The sequence below is a fragment of the Lissotriton helveticus genome, chromosome 5_1 (assembly GCF_964261635.1).
Source record: "Lissotriton helveticus chromosome 5_1, aLisHel1.1, whole genome shotgun sequence".
NCBI lineage: Eukaryota > Metazoa > Chordata > Amphibia > Caudata > Salamandridae > Lissotriton > Lissotriton helveticus.
The window spans coordinates 1755590603-1755610590 of record NC_136065.1 but is presented as its reverse complement, the minus strand read 5'-3'; positions in this window follow the sequence as shown (position 1 = coordinate 1755610590).

The window sequence follows — 19988 nt, the reverse complement described above, 5'->3', positions numbered from 1 at the left end:
GAGTAACCCATCTGCTAAAGCCTAAACCAGGCCCCAGGTTTGTGGAACTTCTTGTTTAATTAATAGAGATGTCTTGCAATTCCATGTATTCTGATAGGTGAGAAAGATGTTCTTTTACTGCAGACAATGTGGAAATGATGGCACAATTTTCCTATGGACTAGGTGGTGGCAAGCCCTGAGTGTGAGAACAGGATGTAATGATGATCTGATCTGCTAGGTTTAAAACACTGTGTAGAGTTAAAAAAATGCATATCAGCCATTTGTGTCCATTTATCACAGTAAACAATCATTAGGACCTGAAAGTGTTGAGTTGTATGTGCGCCGGGGAGCACCTGGCCCATCACGAAGTAATTGACCAACTGTGCACATCCGCATCATCCTCTGTTTAGTCTTTCTCTACCTGGGATAATTCCCTTCCTAGGTTAGGTAGGTTACCTTACTTTACCTCCTTCAGTCCTTACTTTACCTCTTTCAGTCTACCCCCAAACCCCCTGAAATCACTGTTGGAAAATTTACCATGTATACTGACTTCCCTTGCTCTACAAACTGTAACTATATTGGTCCACTAATAGTATCTGCCAAAACAGAGTGAAAACAACAACCACTTCTCCCAATTCGTAAAACTTCTTTTCTTACCAGAGTAGAAAAAGCGAAGTCTGCTACTTCCCCTAATCACACCTACACCTTAATGCAGTGTTTCTTTCCCAGAGAGCATTCATGCTGGTGGTGACCCTCCAATAATGGGGAAGACATTATAGGAAACACAGGGTGCTTGTTATCCTGAATGATACTGGGGAACCATCCAAGGGATTCTCTTTCTGAATCACAGTCAACTAGAATCAAAGGAAACAGAAAGTGAGTGGAAAATACAAGACTGAGACCATCATGATAAAGCAACTGGTAACAAAGTGGAGAGTTATTTACAATCTAAGCATAATAAGTCTCTCAAGCCTGGGAACCCAAGACAAGGTTACTTCAGTAGATTCCATGGGTCTTAGATTGTGAATAAAGGTGCACACAATGTATTCTTGCTCAACCATTGACCAAATGTATTCTCTGCACAGTAAAGTCCCTTTGTGGCCTGGGTAGAAAGGGTGGTGTGTGCAAATTAGTAATTTTTGGTAACCTCCTCCTGTAACAGTTGGCATAACTTTTAGCACATCCATTTGCCAAGTGTGAGATTAGTTGATGGTGAAAGCACAACTGACCACACATCTTGGGGGGAGAGGGTCAGGGGTTCTATTAATAGATGGGTGGGGGAATTATGGAAAGGTGAGGAATAGACAACCACATTCCTTTCTGCCTTGACGCTGTTGCCATATCCTGCAGAGCATTTCGTTTTAACTTTCTTCAACCCACTGCTTGCGGTACCCGCTCCGCGGGTCCCGCTGCGAGGAAGGAGGACTTACAGCCTGAACGAGGGCGAGAGAGGGAAGCAGGGCTGCGAGCTGTTGCTGGCGCAGGACTACCTGTCCCAGGAGCGCCAGCAACCTCCCCAAATTGACACCAGCTGGGGTGCTCTCCCTGCCGGCTCCTCCCTCGCATTAGCCGCGCTGTAAAGCCTTTCACCCTCATCTCACCGGTGGATTCCTTTCTGCCTTGACGCTGTTGCCATATCCTGCAGAGCATTTCGTTTTAACTTTCTTCAACCCACTGCTTGCGGTACCCGCTCCGTGGGTCCCGCTGCGAGGAAGGCGGACTTACAGCCTGAACGAGGGCGAGAGAGGGAAGCAGGGCTGCGAGCTGTTGCTGGCGCAGGACTACCTGTCCCAGGAGCGCCAGCAACCTCCCCAAATTGACACCAGCTGGGGCGCTCTCCCTGCCGGCTCCTCCCCCCTTAGCTCTAATAGCTTAATAGTAGTCGAAGGGTCCTGCTGCGCGGGAGCGTGCGGGAGGGCGCCGGGAGAAGCCCGGGACAAGGGCGGGACCGACTGCGACCGACAGAGACTGATAGAGGCTGGGCTGGGCCACATCCTTTTTATTTTTTATTTCTAATTTAGGTTAACTCTGGTAACATTTATTCCTACTCTCATTGTTCTATATTTTATTATTGTTATTTATTGGATTTTATTGTGACCCATATTTATCCATTCCCCTCTTACATAAAATGACTTCTAAGAAATTACGATCCGGGCGAGTGGTAGTCGGTAGAGCCTGTTCTAAAACCAAATCTAATCCTTTGCGAAATAGAAATGGGCCAGCTCTACAAGTAAAAAGTACATGCCAGTTATATTCTCTATGGGATAAGGGTAAAGACAAAGTGGATCGAGAAGAAGTCATCACTGAAAATACTATCATTAGTACTAAAGATCAGGTACAAAACTTCTATATTAATAAGAGAGATAGTACCTCGCCAGGTGTTATACCCCCATTTCACCCTGAGGTGTTAACCTATAAGAATCAAGAACAAGATATAGCTCTCCCTTCAGAAACCCATAGTTTGATAATTAAAGCGGTTGATCAAGGTTCCCCACTAATAGCAATAGCTCATAATCTTTCCCCCCTTTTAAATAATGATCTAAATATATGTCCTGGTTCGTCTACCCCGCTCCATATTCCTCCTGAGGACTACACTCTTCCTGATATTAATCTTGAGTCTCAGAAAGCTCTAACTCAGAATCTTACCACACGACAGGATACTATGGCTACTCCTGTGCTGCATCTTTATAGCAGCACACCCTCTCATAATTCCGATTTCTCTACCCCAGAAATGAATTTATTCGTTAGTTCCTCTCATAATCAAAATCAAGATAATGATCGACAAAATTTATACGCACGAGAAAATAACGTAATCTCCGATTCTCTAACTGCCCTAGAGCGACTAATTTCTTCTATTTTAATGCTTTTGGAAAAATTAGTAAATGGTTCAGACAACGTCTTTGATACAGTAACCCTGATCCTCAAGGCACTTTTGAGTAATCATACAGGATTGGAAGATATCATCAATCCAAAAAAAATAAATTTCCCTAAAAATTCGGGTGAGGAACAACAACCAGAAATAAGGGATAAAATAATTACCGATCTGCCTATTATATCTGATCCTCTGGGAAATACTAATACGGACCTTATAGCCCCAATTCATTCTCTCATCCAAAGGAATGAGAACCTAATTACAAACAATTGTGCTGCTCTTATTAGTCAAGAGATTAAGAGATCCCCACTTATGGAGAATAAAGAGTGTAATCCCGTACCTCCTATCTTTCCCATTTTTTTCCCCCAAACTAATAAAGAAATACTAAATCATTTGGCTTTATCAGACAAAGCCCCTCTACCAGAAGAGAATAAATTCGAAACGATAGTACCCAAAAAACAACGAGGGAAAAAAAGAAAATTAAATCGAAGATTTTACAAAAAGAGGCAACGGAAAATTATTTTTGAAAACGTTAAAGATTCTCAAATGAACAACTCCAATTTTGTGGATTCAGATCTTAATTTATCGCAGGAACAAGTGGCTAGTCCAAGGGTAATTTCTACAGTAGTACAACAAGAACTAATATGCCATACAAATCAGCAATATTCTGATGTCCAGCGTACTATTGTAAATGATTTAAACTTAATCCCTGCCTCTGATTCTGCTTCAAGAGCAACTCTTGATCCTTTGGCTATCCCTTTTTCACAAGTTGCTGTACCTGAAACTACATGTAAGACAGGCCCCAAGACTAGAGAACATGTAGATACTCTATTTCTTGATTTTATTCCTATTTTTGATCCAGATCTTATTTTAAATAGATCTGTACTAGTTAATTGTTTTCAGGAAATAGAGAGTCTAAAATTAATACAATCGGCAGATATAGACGTTGTAAAACTAATACCTTCGAAAAATGGAAGGATAGCTTGTGTGAAATTTTACTCTAAATTAGTATTAAATCATATTCTTCAGTGGGCAGAAGAATTCCAAATAAGAGGAATTGATGTTGATACTTTCATACCGGTTAAAATAGTCGGCCAAAATCGCCAAGGATTGTTAACTTATCAGGAGTTAAAAGCCTACTCTTCGGACAGTCTCCCTGTAAAGACTGAAGAGTTGAAAATACGGATATTAAAAAATACGCGGCAAGTGACAGTTAATAATCCGCTCCCGCTAAAACAAACTAGGGTAAAAGATGCCGATTTTGAGTGGAGTTGGCTACCCTCTATTCTGTCGAATAAATCCGGTCTTTCATCCGGAGTAAATCCCAATCTTTAGCGATAATTTAAAAATAATCTCATGGAACGCTGCTGGTTTAACCCAGATATCCGATAAATTGTTATATTTAAACTCTTTAGATGCAGATATAATCTGCTTACAGGAAACCTGGCTGACAGGACACTTACCGGTTGTGAAAGATTATTATGTGCTTGAGAGTAGTGCTACTCCCTCTATAAGAGGCCGAGCGAAAGGTGGGTTAGCTTGTTTTTTATCAAACAAATTTAAATGGAATTATACCCACTTTGTAGATTCGAACAAACTGTTCCAGGCGATCACTTTAACAAATTTAGTGAACGATGGTTCGAACAAATCAGTCATAATAATAAATGCCTATTTACCTCCTGACCTAAACTATAACTGTGGTATTAAGAAGATCTGCTCTTTTATTCTCAACTTACAGGAATCTTGTTCCCCCCCATATATTATACTGGTGGGTGATTTAAATGCTAAAATATCTAATGGAGCTTTAGAGTTATTTAGAAATAAAGAAAAGGAGGAAATGTTCCAGATACCTAAAGCCATATTCCCAAAGAACATTAAAACAAATAAAAGAGGGAAACTAATCCTGGAGAGCTTAATCGAGGCAGATTGTATTATAGCCAATGGGAGGTTCTCCTCGGACAGCCCTGCTCACCTAACACATAAATCAGGGAATGGTGGTTCGATTTTGGATTACGTGATAGTCGATAGTACATTTTTTAGTTTCTTGAAGGACTTGATAGTGTTACCTACTGATCTTAGTGATCATAACATTTTGATTTTGAAGTTGAATGTATCATCTTCTCAAAAAGATCAATGGAAAATTGGGGATGATCTATTGAACTTTGATATTAGAAACAGGAAGTGCTATTGGAATTCCGGGACTATAAAAAATCTGTCCAATTTATTAGAATATGCAGTAGATAATTTAATTCTATGGGAAGGCAGAGAACTAGGCTGCTTTATGTCATTTTTACAAATTTTAAAACTAAAAGCTCAAAAGCCTCAAACAGCCAAGGTACCGCCCAAAATTTCTTCTGATCTGCTTAATTTAAATAAGGAAATAAATCAATTGGTAAGGGCCCAATACCTTTTCCCCACCTTAGACCGTAAACAAAGAATCTTACTTTTGAGGAGGAGAAGAAATAGGTTGAAGGTTAGATTAAAATGTGAGAAGGAAGACGCTCTTTGGTGTAAACTTCGTGAAGCAGCTAAGAGTGGTCGAACTAAGACCTTCTGGTCATTAATCGGGGAGGGTTGTGGGGTGAGATCCAGACCTTCTCCGATATCAATAAACGAGCAAACTTGGGTAGACTTTGTTCAGGCTCTATATAGTAGTAATGGTGAGGAGTTTGATCGTAATGAATTGCAGGAAGATCTAATTCCTCATGATCCTCCTTCTGAATTAGAAATTGAAGCCGCAATTAAAGCTCTCCGCCCGTCTGGCGCCTTAGGCCCAGACGAAATTCCAATCTTAGTATTGAAAGCCCATAGTGCCTTATGGGGGAAAATTCTATACCCTGTATTTAAAGCTTGCTATATTAATGGCACTGTCCCACACTCCTGGAAAGGGAGCTTGTTAATCCCTATCTACAAAAAGGGCGTCAGGGATTCACCTGAAAACTATAGACAAATAGCTCTCCTAGACGCCATAGGCAAGGTTTTCACCAAATGTCTATTGAATTCTATAAATGACTGGGTGACCATGTCCGCAATCCTCCCCCTAGAGCAGACCGGTTTTAGAAAACAACACGGTACCTTAGATAATCTTACCGCTCTCCAAATTTTAATTGAAAAATATGTCACAGTCCGTAGAGGAGGCATCTATGGAGCATTTATTGACTTCTCTACAGCCTTTGATAAGGTGGATAGAGTTCTACTTTGGAGTAAGCTAATAAAGTTAGGAATGCCCCCGAGCTTATTGAAACTAGTTATTGCACTCCATACGGACACCTGGTGCAGAGTTTTAATGGGTGGTGATAGAGGACTCTCCAGGATAATATCTACCAATAATGGGCTTAAACAGGGCTGCCTGTTGGCGCCCCTGTTATTTTCCCTATACATTGTTGACTTACCTAAGGCTATATTATCTACTAGCAATGGTATTGCCCCTGTATTAGGGGGATTACCCATTGCATGCTTAATGTATGCCGATGATATTTTAATCCTGGATCTCACCCCAAAGGGTTTGAATAATCGTTTGAAAGGTCTGAACTCCTACTCTGAGACCCATTTCTTAAAAATTAATACCACAAAAAGTAAAATAATGTTATTATTATTATTATTATTAAAAAATTTTATAGAGCGCGTAGTCACCCTGGGGTATCCCAGCGCTGAAGAACCCTGCAACCAGAGGAGGCATGGGGGAAAATGAGGGCAGGAGTGATTTTAACATAATCATTAAGGGTGGAGGTGGTATTGAGTAGGGGGGGTCATGGTTTAAGGGAACAGGTGAGTTTTGAGTAATTTCCTGAATCTCAAGTAGTTCGGTTCTTTCCGCAGGTCTCGAGGAAGGGCATTCCATAGACGCGCTGTATGGATCGAAAAACGTCTACCGCCCGTGCGGACCTTCCTGAATCTATGCACGGTAATGAGGGACTCCTCGTCTGATCGAAGAGATCTGGGGGCTTTGTAGGGTTGTATAAATTTCCTCAAAATGGGGGGGCCCTGATTCTGCAGTAGCCTGTGGGCCAGGCTTAGGGCTTTGAATGTTACTCGTTCCCTAATAGGGAGCCAGTGCAGGGATTTCAGGGCCGGTTTGGCCGAAGCTCTGACGGGAGTGTGCATGAGAATCCGGGCGGCCGCGTTTTGAATTTTCTGTAGTTTATTTAGGGTGGCTTCGGGGGCGCCTAGGTATATAGCATTGCTATAGTCGAGCCTGGATAATATGAGGCCTTGGATGAGAAGTCTTTGCGAGGTGGATGGGAGGAGGGGCAGGATCTTTCTCATCGATTTGAGTAGGCCGAAGCATGTGCCTGCTACTTTTTTTGCCTGCGTGATGAATGTAAGGTCCGCGTCGATCCATACTCCTAGGCTTTTTACTTCCTGTTTAGGGACAGGGGGGGGTCCCAGGCCGGGTGGCCAGATGTTTGCAGGGAGGGTGAGTCCTTTCTGGCCCAAAAGAAGAATGTCAGTTTTAGAACCATTGAGTTTTAATGCTGAATGGTTCATCCACCCTTGGATCTCCTTCAAGCAGTTGAATAGGTCCGCTGGCTGCTGGCTAGGGTGGGAAAGGGAGACGACTAGTTGTGTGTCGTCCGCATAGCTGACAATGCTCACTCCGAATGGGGTGACGATCTCCTCCAATGGGGACATATAGATGTTAAACAATGTGGGGCTCAGGGAGGAGCCCTGAGGCACACCACATTGGAGGGAAGTGTCGGAGGAGCAGGTGTTATTTTCCCATATCTGGAAGGAACGGTGGGCCAGAAAGGAGGAGAGCCAGGACAAAGCGGTACCTTCTACTCCTACCTTTTTGAGCCGTTTGACCAGTAATCGATGGTTGACAGTGTCGAAGGCCGCACTCAGGTCGAGGAGGATCACTGCCACTGATCCTCCTTCGTCTAAGAGTGTTCTGGCCTCCTCCACTGCCGCCAGGAGGGCGATGTCGGTGCCCTGTCCAGGGCGGAAGCCTGTCTGCGAGTTTTTCAGCAGTTTGTTGGATTCGAGAAATTGGGAGAGTTTCTTATTCACCAGTTTCTCGGCAACCTTACTGGTCCCGGGGAGGAGGGATATTGGTCGGTAGTTGGCCAGTTCAGCTGGATCTAGGGAGGGTTTTTTTAGCAGCGCCTTAACGACGGCCGCTTTCCAGCTAGGGGGGACGACTCCCTGTTGAAGAGAGGCGTTGATGAGCTTAGTAAGAGGAGGGATGATGGTTGGGGCGACTTCCTTAAGGGTCCGTAGCGGTGCGGGGTCCCTAGGAGATCCGCTTTTGATGGATGTAAGCGTGATCTCGACTTCTTCTTGGGTTATTTGTCCCCACGAAGATAGGCGAGGGGCGATCGAGGTGTCGGAGGACTCGTCTGTCTCACCAATATCAGACAAGGGGATGGAGTCAAGAATTTTTTGAATTTTTTCTTGGAAGAAGCATGCTAACTGACTACATTTTTCCTGATCCACCTTTGGGTCTGGTGGGTTTCTGGGGGCGGGGTCGGGGATCTTAAGCAGTTCTTTCAAGATGGTGTAGGTTTCTTTGCTTGAACAGGCAGCTTTTTCAATTCGTTCTTGGAAAAACCGACTTTTTGTCTTGTCGATAGCAGTTTTGTATGCTGCTAGGGCGGTGGAATAGGCGTCCTTGTTTGCATTAGATTTTTCCTTCCTCCAAGACCGTTCCGCTCTTTTGCAGTCCTGCCGCAGTGACCTGAGCTCGGGCGTATACCATGGAGCTGGAGGTACACGTTTATTGTGTTTCAGGGTGGCGGTTTTGGGAATAAGGATATCCAGGGAGGACGTGATCCAGGAGCAGAACTGTTCGTCGGCCGTTATGGCGTCGGAGGACAGTACTGGGGTGGTCTTAGCGAGGATGTCAGTCCATTCTGATGGTATGAGTTTGTGCCATCGTCTGTCTTTGGTTTTAACTTTTGCAGGCTGGGTAGGCACCGAGGGGGCTTCCCATGAGAAGGGGACTAGGAAGTGGTCGGTCCATGGCAGTGGCAAAGGTGGACTGGTGGTGATATTGGCGTTAGTGAGAACGGGGTCTAGTAGGTGTCCCTTGTTATGGGTGGGTTCCTTGTTGGCCAGCTTGATATTAAGTGCTAGCAGGTCCACTAGTAGGTCCGAGGCAAAACGGTCAGTGGGATCTGTGAAGTGAAGGTTCAAGTCGCCAACAATGAGAAAGTTGGAAACCGAAGCGGCTAGTTGGGAGGTAGTTTCGGTGACTGCGTTGAGAAATTTTCCGGGCGTGCCTGGGGGCCGATAGATTAGGAGACCCGAGAGGGAGTGCCTCGGGGAAGATTGAAGGGAGAAGTGGCAGCTTTCGGAGTTGTCAATTTGGGCGTCACTGGTTCTACAGGTAAGCTTTTCCCGGTAAATTATGGCCAACCCTCCTCCTCTTCCCTTTTGTCTATGGAGAGTTTGGATAAGGTAGCCTGGGGGAAGGGCGGATACCACGTCCGCATCGGTGCTGTTAGAGAGCCAAGTTTCTGTGAGAAATAGGGCGTCCAAGCCTTGCTCTTCGATCAGCTCATTGATTTCGAGTGCGTGCTTGGGGAGAGAACGACAGTTGAGAAGACCCAGTTGTAGACTGGGATTAACTGTGGTATGAGTGGTTGGGTGACAGCCCGGGCAGCTTGTGAAGGGTTTGCCTGTTTCGTGCAAGTAACTACATCCTTGATTTTTTTCAGGTCGGAGTTCCAGGAGCCTGTCTACCGAGTATGTCAGACGGCTGGGGGGTGAATCTGGCAGGGTTCCTGAGCCTGGGTCCGTTCGGGCCCGGACGGGCCCAGACGGGCTTGCCTTTGGCGCGCCTTCGGCGCGCCCGCTGCGCCCGTCCGCTGCGCGTCCGGGGATTACACATTTTTTTATGGGTGACCACGGTGCGTGTGGCGTGGCCTAGAGGTGGGCGTGGCCTCTTCCCTCGCCGTCAATGGCGGCTGGGATTGTTAGTTTCACTAAGTAATCGCTACAGCGCTAAGTCCGCTGTTCAGGGCGATGTCAGCTCGATTTAAGTGATGCCAGAAGGGTGAGTGCAATATAAAAATAAAAGCTCCAACAGTTGCGTGACACACAAAGAAAATACAATTTTTAAAATCAATTTCAATGCTCCCGGCTTCCGCCTCAGGAGTAGCGAGGTTCAGGAGTGCGGCGCTTCAGATCGCGCTTTATACCTGGGGTGGGCGTGGCCTAGAGGTGGGCGTGGCCTCTTCCCTCGCCGTCAATGGCGGCTGGGATTGTTAGTTTCACTAAGTAATCGCTACAGCGCTAAGTCCGCTGTTCAGGGCGATGTCAGCTCGATTTAAGTGATGCCAGAAGGGTGAGTGCAATATAAAAATAAAAGCTCCAACAGTTGCGTGACACACAAAGAAAATACAATTTTTAAAATCAATTTCAATGCTCCCGGCTTCCGCCTCAGGAGTGCTTCTGTGGGAGGAGAAAACCTAAATATAACGATTATTATTGGTCTGTTGGGGGTGAGAGACTAGAAGTAGTTAAATCCTACCCTTTTCTTGGGAAGATAGTCACGAGTAACCTATCAGAAAAAAACCCATACAGAGAAAAATGGTAGGAAAGCTCTCGCTCAAGGGAAGAGTCTTATCTCCTTATACAAAGCGACAGGTCGGAGGCATTTTTCCATATTGCTCTAAGTCTATCGGGCAAAAATCCCCGCATCCCTAATCTACGGATTGGAAATAGTGGACATGGCATGCTGGAAATTCTTGGATTCCATTGAAGGAAGAATCCTTCGTAATTTAGCGACTGTAAATACTGCAAGCTCTACGTCTTCGTTAAGACAGGAATTTGGATTGCGTAGTGCACGGTCCCAGGCAGTAGCGTGTGTGGTGCGGTGGGTTTTTAATATAGCTGAAGGAAAGCCTGGCACCCTGAGATTTCAAATAAAAAATGAGTTGTTGGGTTCTTATAACGTCTATTCCTCTATCGTAAGGAACTTTAGACAGGCAATTTCTTTATTACAGATAGATGAACAAAGTCTTTTTACACTCTCAGCTCCCCAACTAAAGTTATCTTTAAAGACTACGTCTTGGGAGTTGAGTTCTAGAGCAGACAGTATGATCCGAAAATCTAAGAGAGGAATGTTCTCCTTCGGTAACTCTTGTGAAATTAAAAAACTTCAGCCATATTTAGGTTGGAATCTTCCTCATGCAGTTAGGCGATTTATTCTTTTGTTGAGATATGATTTACTTCCATTGAATTGCTTATTGTCTAAATGGCATGGTGGTACAGATATCTGTGATTTTTGTAAACTTTATTCCCAGGATCTATACCATGTTGTTTTTGTTTGCCCAGCCCTTATGGTTTACAGACGTAAATGGTTAAAACCTTTGTGTTTTCAGTTGGGTATTTTTTCTGCTTATGATTTCATTGTAGCTATGTTCAATCCCCCAAACGAAATGTTTTGCTTTAAATTGTTTTCTTTTTTCAAATGTTTTTTAACATTGTATTGATATTATTTTATTATGTAATTAATGGCGTTTTTCTTTTATTGACAAACTGTTATGTGGATCTCGACAGAGTTCCGCTATCATAAATAAATAAAACTTGAAACTTGAAACTTGACAACCACATAACATTCATCAATTCAATAGGCATGTTGCATCTATCGTGGAAGGAAGATGACAGTTTAATTACCAAATTCAAACTGCATTTCACTAGGTGCACCTAGACTCTTAAATTAGCTAATTGCTATCTAAGCTGGAAAAATGCAAAATAGGGAAGAAACTGGAACAGCAACTGGACCTAGCTGAGCTCCTTTGGTCTCTACTAGGGGTTTTCCCTGATCCTAAGAGGTGCCCCTCACGTCTTGCACCCTTGATTGGCATCAGCCAGAGCTCATCCCATGAAGAAGAGGAGAAATCCTTAAGTTTGGGCTCTTTGCAACAGCGAAAGGGCAGCATTGCACAGAAACTAGGCCGCCTGCAATGACAGCCACTGCGAAGGTCTGGTGAAGACCTGCTCTTTGCACCACAGTGACCACCAGCAACTGGCAACGGGAGATCTGCACTTAGCTCTACAGCAGCGGCAGCTCATGGTGACCGCCAACACAATGCTACAGTAACATCCATCTGCAACACCCGACCAGCCGTTCATGCTATAGCACTGACAGCCCCTGCGGTCTGGCCTGCTTTTCTTTCTACAGCGACAACTATCTGCAACACTCTCTCTGCTCCTCTCTGCCTCCTCCACATCAAATGGAACTCTTCTTGCTGAACTTTAAGAAGTTAGCTCTTTCAGTGGAACTAACCTAGTCCTTGCATCTGACCCACTCTCCATCATGGTCAGCCTCAACTTGTGACTTTCCCCCTGAAATATTAGGTATTATTTACCCTAGAAAATTACAATTGCATATCTCCAGTTCTAAACATTGGATTTTGTCTTTCTGGTATAATTTTATTTATTAAAATGTACTTTATTTTTATAAATTGATTCAGGAATTTTTTTATGTTGTGTTTTCACTTTATTGCTGTTTGGGAGCTGCATAAATACTTTACATAAATTAATTACTTTTGTGGTTCCCCTGACAAGGATTGTGGTTTTTGCACCAGTGAGCGTTACACCCCCTCAACTAATAACTCGATTTCTTACATTATCCATCAGCCTTAGCTTTGACAATATCAGTGTCTTTGTTAATGCAATACATTTAATGCTGGGACCTTACATTGAAGACATTTGTGGACTCTGGTATTAAATTCATCCAAGATGTTGGCAACAGTATGCAATTTCTGCATGGCGTACATCGCAACTGTTGCATGCTGCAAAGTTACCTGAAAAGCATCATCAGCCGTGAGACCAGCAGTTTTGCCTTTGATTCACTTTCTTGAAGGAGATCCAATGTGCAGTGAAGCAAATGTAGGCCCAGATGTAGTAACTTTTCATGCAAAACAGTGCAGTAAGGCAAACACACTTTAATTGTTTCTACCATAAACACACTCTCTTATGCACACTCTTTCAATAACAGGTTGTGCTGATTCCGAAACCAGGCAGGTCTAGGGGGAATTTCACGGTGAAGTAACACAATCAGGCTATGTTAGAGATCGCAAGCCAGAAATCTCTTCTTTCGCTCTCCACCTAGCCCCATTACTATTTAATGACTGATAAAAAGGAGATATACATTTTAGGAAACCTCTCCCTACTGCCATGGGCCAGGTGCCTAGAGTGAAACCTCTAACTGAACGAAGGGTGGGAAGCCCAGTTGTTTCCAGTCTCAGTCTGCCAGAGGTAAGGCTGACCCTTCCCGTAGCCATGATGCCAATGACACATGAAGGCGCCTATGAAGATGGTGCCTTTAATCAATCAAAGTGGTACAAAAGCGGGTGGTGATGGACGGGGCATCTGAACCAATCAAACACTCACATCCAGTCAACAGATCTGGGTTTAATCCATCACTGTTCTTTAGCCCACTCTGCCACCCCAGTTCAGACATGGCATATGCAAATCAGTCTGACCCTGTGCCTCATGGGAACAGTCCAGCCCGAACTGCCAAGCCATGCCTTCCCTGGACCGGAAACAAGCTTCCGAGGACCGGTTTCTGGCATTTCAGCCGTCTTCAGCCTGGCTTGCTTGAATCCAGTGGCAAAGTGAGCAAGGGACTCACGTCTGAGCATACCCTGCCAAATTATGGCAAACAAAGTGGTACAAAAGGGGGTGGTGATGGACGGAGCATCTGAACCAATCAAACACTCACACCCAGTCAACAGATCTGGGTTTAATCCATCACCGTTCTTTACACCACTCTGCCACCCCAGTTCAGACATGGGCATATGCAAATCAGTCTGACCCTGTGCCTCATGGGAACAGTCCAGCCCGAACTGCCAAGCCATGCCTTCCCTGGACCGGAAACAAGGTTCCGAGGTCTGGTTTCTCGCATTTCAGCCGTCTTCAGCCCGGCTTGCTTGAATCCAGTGGCAAAGTGAGCAAGGGACTCACGTCTGAGCATACCCTGCCAACTTATGGCGAACAAAGTGGTACAAAAGGGGGTGGTGATGGACGGAGCATCTGAACCAATCACACACTCTCACCCAGTCAACAGATCTGGGTTTAATCCATCACCGTTCTTTAGCCCACATTGCCACTCCAGTTCAGACATGGCCATATGCAAATCAGTCTGACCCTGTGCCTCATGGGAACAGTCCAGCCCGAACTGCCAAGCCATGCCTTCCGTGGACGGGAAACAAGCTTCTGAGGACCGGTTTCTGGCATTTCAGCCGTCTTCAGCCCGGCTTGCTTGAAGCCAGTGACAAAGTGAGCAAGGGACTCACGTCTGAGCATACTCTGCCAACGTATGGCGAACAAAGTGGTACAAAAGTGGGTGGTGATGGACGGAGCATCTGAACCAATCAAACACGCACACCCAGTCAACAGATATTGTGGTGTCCAGTTCATTAGTGTGGTATGTATGTGGTATTTGCTACAACGTGAACTATACTGGATATACCAACTTCAAGATCTCCAGCCTAAAGGACTTAATGATAGACTTGAACTCAGTTGTCACCTATGATATATATGGAAATTCATTGATTATTATACTATGGTCTCTCTATTGTCTGTTTCATGCTAGCACGTCTGATCTATTCCTGTTTTCAACCTTAATTTTTCCATTCAGCTATATTTTCTCTTTCTCTTATTTCTTCCTTTTCTTTATTTACCCTATAGTCTAAACAGTATTTTCTTTTAATAACATACCTCTGTGTCCTTCTTTATTTGTCCTTTTCTCTTTTACACAGGCATTTGTTAATTTCGTCTTATTATTATTCCTCAATACCCACCTTTGTTCGCCAATTATCTTTAATTTAATATGTTTTAACTTTCTTAACTTTATCACTGCGTTACACATTCGGTTCTCTCATTTTTTCTACGTGAGCCTCTTTCTATGTTTACATTTGGCTACCTGTCTTTAAGGAGCATGTGCGCATGCTCGGCGTCTTCCGGGTTGCCGTCTACATGGACCGGGTCTATCTTTACCGACGCTTCTTTTGTCCTCTGTGGCCGGTAAGTGCTCACGCAACTCACCAGGGGCATTTGGAGCTTTACTTACTGTCTGGGCTCAGTGGTGTACATGTCTTTATACACACTACGTGTAACTCACCCTTTTATTTTCATCTTGTCACGAATTAGTGTTGGTCCTTTGGGGTTGCTATCAGCACATATACTTATTTAACTTCACGGTAACTCTTCATTTTCACGTCACTATTTTTTCCAGCACCGCTACCACCATTTTCACCGCCTTTGAACTTCATTCCACTAACTGTATATTTTATGGGTTATTGTGTATCTCATTGATTTTCATTGATTTTCACGCGTTTCTTTTTTTACATGTCTGGTCATTTTCAACCACTTGGGTGCTTACTTAACAGTACCTTGTTTGTATATTTATGTATTCTTGCCTCCTAGCCATCAGCTACCTACACCAGTTTCTTTTTTACATACAGATTCCCCCTGAAGAAGTGCAGATAAGCACGAAATGCATCGGGGACTATTCCACTATGGAATATGAATTTATCTGACCATTGGATTCTGGTTACAAATACAACATATATCGTAATCATATGACGTAATATGATGAACTGTGATATCTTTCTGACTACCCTATGATCTAATCATTAAAGATTACAATTTTCGTCAGAATTATCGAAGTACTGGTATACATTCATGCACGCGCCTTTGCTCATCAAGAGTGCCCAGGGATTACCCTTACTCGCCCTAAGGTTTTCCGTGTCTTATTGTCCAGCACCTTTTGAACCAGGAGGTGATCGCCTTGAGCACCTAGAAATAACTCTATTTTCATTTTACCTAATTGAATATCCTTTGTTACACTTTGGAGTGCAGCGGTCTTCATCTTGTTTATTGTTCTCCTTCTGGCTCAGGCCGCTTTGCACCCACCCACCATGTTGTATGCTGACATTGCAAGTATAACAAGCAATAAAGCAGATCCTTTCGAGTTTACCACTGACGACACCGACCGAATATACTCGCTTATTCAAGAGCTAGAATACATTTCATCTAGCACAGGTTCCGTTCAAGCCAACATTCGTCAACTGCTGTTTACAGCCAAAAGAGAGATTAATCAAGGACTCCATGCTTCTACACTAATCAGATACCACCACGTCCAGCGGATCCCCAGAGGTTTGCGAATTCCTCTTAAATCAACATTGTGCAAAACAACCCTCGTTTCACCGAAAAGTGGTACGGAATACTCAATAAGTGTTCTCTCGATCTGATACTTTTAATAGTAGAAGAATTATCGAAACTTTTGGAAGAACTTGAAAGTGAGGTAAAACAACTAAAACATGAGCTGAGCAACAAACTTACACCAGAAGAACTCTCTACAGCTCTTGAAGATATCAATAGTCAACTAGACAAATATGTGAAAGAAAGAAATGAAAGGAAATTAAGAAAATTCAAACGCAACACAGTTGATTATAAACTGGGCGAAGTGTGCAACTGGGCCAAAATTTATGCCGCAAGACGACAAAACCGCACTCAGACCAACAGATCAACGGACGGTGACACATCATCGTCAGAAGATACATTTCGTAAAGAATTCCCCAGAGGTAGACTCAGACAACAGCCTTCACCTTCAGGTACCAAGACATCTAAGCAACCATCGACCTCTAAGGTTCCCAATGAACCGACAAATACTTCCAATACCAACATTGAATCTGATTTTTTTTTTAGAGGTTGGCCCGTACCAACTGTAGATCCAGGAGGTCCCGTCGGACAAGCCACTTTGCTACCACCAGCCAAATCGACCAGGAGCCACAGAATCTAGTTATTAGCATCTCACAGATTCCACTAACTACCACACAAGAAAAAGTTCTCTTATTGTCCAGCACCTCTTGAACCAGGAGGTGATCGGCTTGAGCACCTAGAAATAACTCTATTTTCATTTTACCTAATTGAATATCCTTTGTTACACTTTGGAGTGCAGCAGTCTTCATCTTGTTTACGGTGCATAATGTACACATTTCCCCTGTTAGAAATTGGCAGGTGACTTGCCAAAATGTAACAAATCGGCTTCTGCGGGGGGAAGTAGTAAAGGAACACTAGAGGGCTATTTCACGAGAACTTCTATGGAGCAGGACAAGGATATTGAGATGGCTGAGCGCAGGTCTGAGCGACGTCGCTCCATCGAATCAATGAAAACTAGACCCCTGTTGGAATTGATAGCTGATCCCACTTTGCCGGATTCTGCCTCTGTCACCTCCAGCGAGGACCCACTGTCCTTGGACAAATTTCCATTACTCCTAAGAGACACCTCACCGAATTCAGTTGTTGTAAATACCACACTTACACCCATTGTGGCGTCCCCAAGTATTTATATTACAGGTCCAAATGTATCTAACGTGCCTTCTCTTTCAGCCAGGGAGCTACCTAAAAAGAAGGGCAAGCTGCCCAATGCCCCCAAAGTTCATGGTCCCCCTCCAGCCAAACGGAGAAGAGGGGGGGGGCACCCCAGAGAAGCAAGCTCAGTCATTTAGAGTTCGGCAAATCACTTAAATCTAATGTTTCAGTTGTATCCAAGTTTAAGGCTAAAGATATCCCTGTGGTAGTTTCACCGGCCCCTGTGGTGCTGGTATCACCGTCCATAGAGGTTTTAGACACATCAGAATTAAAGTCTGTCACTGATCTAGTATGTGAAACGAGGTCAGCCCTTCCCCTTTTAGAGAAAGATTTAATGTCCAATATTCCATGTGAGTCTATCGAGCACCTACTTAGGTCCTTTGTGCATCCAATATTGGATATTTTGAAGAGGGTGGAACAAAGGCTGGGGAATCTTGAGTCCTTGTTTGCTGATAATGTAGAGGCAGGGCCCTTATTGACTAATGATAAGCCAGCCCCTCCATCGAAGGTCACAGTTCAGGCCCAAATTGCTCCTGTCCAGCCCCCGGCTGCCAACAAGGGTCCTGCCAAGGGCACCACTAGAGTTAACAATCTCCCAGTTAATACTCATTTGGGAGTACCAGCTACCCAGCAAGTTGTCCAACAGGTCCCTTTGGTGACTGCAGTAAAATCAGCTGTATTGGCGGTTAGTGAACCTCTGAAGGGAGGGGATAGTCTGACACCCCCTATCCAACGAATGGGACGGGGAAGGTTGAGTCGACCTATTAAAGATAAAATGCTGGGTCCTAACGTTGAACTGCCCCCCGATTCTGTGCCCTTTGTGGTCGTGCTTACTGGTGTCCCAACCCTAGAGGTTGGTAAAAGGGAGGGATATTCCCAACTAAAAAACAAAACATTGCACTGGCTGGGACTAAACAGACCACTCCCATACTATGTTAATGGAGAGATTGTTCACGTCAGGCGCATTTCATGGTTGGGTAGTAGGGAAAAAAACTTAAAGGGAGACCTCATAGTCATAAACTTTAGAGACCCAGAGGCAGTCAGATTTATACTGAACGGGTCTTCGGGGAATTCGAGCAGTGCCATAGTTCCACACGATTTAACTTTTTTTTACCCAAGATCCCTTGTGTGCCCCCCCTTCTTCCCAGGAGGCTTAGCCGACACTCAACATAATATGTATATGCCATCCACTAACAGCTACATGGGGCAGGCCTTTAGACCTTTGCCCATTAGGAATGACCTTGGGTGGAATACAGTGCCTGCCAGAAACTACGGTATGCCATCAGGGAGGTTGGACCAAGCGTATGGGGACAGGAGGATGGACCACTTGATTCCATTTACCCCGTTAGAAACATCCAATAGATTTAATATCCTCTCCTGCTTCGATGGATGCGATTGACAGCTGGGGGAATCTGTTGGTAGTCCACCGGGTACGTTCACCTCTAGATCAAATCCATTACCAGAACCAGCATATGAGTGGCCCTTATCTGCTTTATCTACCGACCCCAAAACTGTTCTACCTTCTGTTGATTGTTGCATACTTGTTGAGGGATCTGAACAGGGGTTATCCGTTGGTTTAAATGATGACAAAGCCATCCCTGGTGCTTTATTACCTCCAGTCTTGCCTGTAGGTTTCCAACTTTCTCACTTTGACGCCAGCCCCACTCTTTGTCCACCTTGCCCTGCCACATCTGGCCCGGCAGGAGCGGGGAAGGAGGTATCCAATTTGTGTTTGTTGAAGTTACGGATAAGTTCTTGGAACATTGCTGGACTTGAATCAAAGCTTGACTTGCCGGATTGGGGGACCTTTATTGACCACTCTGACATTTGGACATTTCAGGAAACCTGGGCCCTCGGGCCTATTTTTCGTGCTGGGTTTCTGAATTACTCCAGACCAGCTGTGAAGGGTGCAAGGGGCAGACCAGTGGGTGGCCTAGCTATCTGGGTACGCCAACATGCAGGTGTAACGGTGGAGGAGTTCCCATTGGATAATCCCGACATATTGGCCATACGGGTAATCTCGTCTTCTGGACTAAATATGGTGATTGTAAACATCTACATGCGGGGTATCCAAGGGGGAAAATGCTCTCCTGTTGCTCTGGTGTTGGACGGATTCCTAAGCTCACAAGCGATGAACACAAACAGGGTGGTATTGGGGGATTTCAATACCTGTTTTGAACCTATGGGGTTGGACGACGGTATGCTCACCGAGGACGAGGATTCCCTGTGGGGCATCCCGGGTCTGGAATTACAACCCATCAAGAAATGGTCTCAATCAGCCATATTTTTGAAGGGTCTCTGTTTGAATCAAGGATTGTGTGCAGTCAATGGGCGTCTGAAGTCCGATAGGACGGGGGCAATGACTTTTGATAATGGCAGATCCAGCTCTCGCATTGACTATATCCTGGTGAATGTGGAAATGTGGCCCAGTTTGCTGGATATGGTGGTTGTAAATAGAACTGAAAGTGACCATAATCCTTTGGTTCTATCAATCAAAGAAGGTGCTTTCGTAGCGCCCACGGTGGCAGAGACGTCCCTGCCACAGGTTTTAATAACCAACAATGGAAGAAGGGTTAGTTGGCCCAAAATAGCCCTGGATGAGGAGGTTCTGTTAAGGATTAGAACCATGCTGAGGGATACAATGACCCAAATCAGCGGGTTTAGTCAGGAGTCGGCCCTATTGGACAATATCACTTCATTACATAGGGATCTTTTCTTAAATCTCAAAACTTTTTTCATTAAATCTACTGGCCCTAGTAGGAACAAGCCAAAGCCCCTAACCTGGTATGACAGCGCCTGCAGGGAA